Here is a 2,614-nt window from a genome sequence, read left to right on the forward strand (position 1 = left end):
ATAAAAAGAGGCTAGTTTGGTTGGTCTGGATTAGCCCTGAAAGGGTTTTTAGATCTTACAATAATTTTGGACTTTATCCTGTGAGCCAGAGGATTGCCACAAGAACAGGGAGTGTCAGGAACTCACACGTTTCAGGACTGTGGTTCTCCAGCTTCAACGTGCTTAAGAATCACCGAGGAAAATTATTATTATATTCAGTTTGGTTGAGGGGGCATGTGCTGGGCAGAGAGGGAGAAAGAAGGAAAGAGAGAAAGCATTCCTATGAGGGATGGTCATGGTACAAGCCCTTCTCCATTTCTCCTTTCGGGATTTTGGGTACGCATGCACACGTATCTGGGGTGTTTTTGTTTGTTTGTTTGTTTTCAAGTTTCAGATATTTATTAACCAGTGTACATCTGAACACATTAAAATGATTTCATGCATTTAGAGGAGAAGTATTTCCTGCTTAAGTGGAAAATTGTGCGGATGTCTTCTGGAAGGCCTTCATTATGAGCAGCTTCATAAGTGAAACATTTCATTTAGAAGTCTGGGCCTTCTTTCTTCAGTTTGCTGTAATCCACATTCACTGAGTAAAACGTACTGATCATGGCGACCCACTTTGTTCCAGGGTTCAGGGTTATTCTTTCTGTCCCAAGAGACGTCGAGATTGAACATTACCAAATGTATGAGATACAGTGCTGCTCCGGTACCTCCAGCTCCAATAAAGACAAACAGGGGAATCCAACTCGGATGCTTCTTGGCCTGGCCCAGGGGCTGGTGGAGTATGTTTACGGTGGAGGACTCCAGTCTGAAAGCAGAGGACATATCTGCCAGGCCAGAGACTAAAACCTCTCCTCACAGAGGTTGAGCAGATGCCCAGTCACCTCTGGGGTGTTTTTCAAGCTGCTGGGTTAAAGAATTGAACTGCGCAGTCAGCCTTGTGGGATCCAGCCATTTATCTTTTTAGAATTATTTTAGGGGCCAGTAGGTGGTGTGGTGATTAAGGGCACTGGACTCCCACATGGCCGACCATGTTCGAGTCCTGGACCTGGTGGTTTACTTTCTCGGTTTTCCTCCCTCTTTCTTTCACTCTGTCCCTCTCTGATCAAGTTAAAATAAATAAATAAAGTTAAACAAAAAAAAATTATTTTAAAAAATTATTTTATTTATTTTTAATTATTTGATTTTTATTTAGCATCATTATTATTTTTTAAAAAAATTTGCTACAGGACACATGCACTCACCAGAGGAAGAGAGAGAGAGCTGTCAGGTCTGGGACTTGAAATGATGTCTATTGTGTGGGAGTCCAATGCCTTAACCACCATGACACCTGCTGGCCCTATTTATTTAATTTTTTAAAAATAATTTTATTTAACTTTATTTATTTTGAATTTGACCAGAGTGGGACAGAGTTGCATGTGAGAAAGTGAGAAAATAAGCTGCCAGGTACAGAACCTGAACTGTGGTCAGTCATATGGGAGTATAGCACCCTTAACCACCAGGCCACCTGCCAGGTCCCCTATTTATTTAATTAATTAATTTTTAATTTGCTATAGGTCATGTGTAGTCATTACAGAGAGAGAGAAAGCAAGCCACCAGGTCCAAGACTCAAACCATGGTCTGCCATGCAGGAGTCCAGAGCCCCAACCACCATGCCATCTGCTGGCCCCAGGGATCCAGCTATCTTAATCACTGCACTACTGGCTCGCCCTGACAAATTAGATTATTACTATTATTTTTCTAGGAAGACTATTTTTTAAAGAATTATTTAACTTTATTTATTATTATTATCATTATTATTTTCCAGTTTTATCAGAGAGAGACAGAGAGAGAGAAAGGAAGTGAGAAAGCAAGCCAACAGGTCCGAGACTTGAACCATGGTCGGCCATGTGGGAGTCCAGCGCCTTTAACCACCATGCCACTTGCCGGCCCCTATGAAGACTATTAAAAGGCAGATTTTAGGGACCAGCAGATAGTATAACGGTTATGTTGCTGGAGTTTCATTTCAAGTCCCAGACTTGGCAGTTTAAAACTCACATTGGGGGACCAGCAGATGGTGGAATGTTTACTCTCATGTAGTTGACTGCGGTTCAAGTCCTGGCTCTGGCAGCTTAAAACTCAGGAGTGTGTGGGTGCATGCCCCAAATCCCAAGAGGAGAATGGACAAGAAAGGATTGTGGTATGACCATCCCCCCTGGGGAGTGATTTCTCGTTTTCTGTTTCTCTTTGGCGAGTACACGTGCCCTATAGCAAAAAAACTTTCTAAAAAAAACTCTTGCCTGCTATATGTGCGTGCTCAGAATCCCCAGAGGAGAATGGAGGAGAAGGGATTGTGGCATGGCAATGCCCCGGGGGGTGATCTCTCCCTTTCTGTCTCTCTATCTCTCTGGTGAGTGCACACTCCCTATAGCAAAAAATCTCTCTCAAAAAAAAAAAATTCAGAATTACACTGCCACAGGGTCCCCAAATCTGTATTTCAACCAGCTCTCTAGGTGATTTTGACTTACTTAAATGTCCAGGCACAAGTACCCCAAGAACAATTAGCAAAATACTACAGTAACCCTGGAGAGAGCTGATCTGAATTAGATAGAATTAGGCTTCTCCTGCCTCCTCTGATCAATCTGTGTTGTCCTGT

The 2,614-nt window shown here is 42.6% G+C and overlaps 1 pseudogene; it reads right to left on the minus strand.

Annotated features, from left to right (window-relative positions):
- Window positions 1-473: 473 nt before the first annotated feature.
- Window positions 474-841, minus strand: LOC102476575 (cytochrome c oxidase subunit NDUFA4 pseudogene; annotated as a pseudogene).
- Between the last annotated feature and the right edge of the window lie 1,773 nt (window positions 842-2,614).

Source organism: Tupaia chinensis, unplaced genomic scaffold, assembly GCF_000334495.1.
Source record: "Tupaia chinensis unplaced genomic scaffold, TupChi_1.0 Scaffold000159_1, whole genome shotgun sequence".
Lineage (NCBI taxonomy): Eukaryota > Metazoa > Chordata > Mammalia > Scandentia > Tupaiidae > Tupaia > Tupaia belangeri.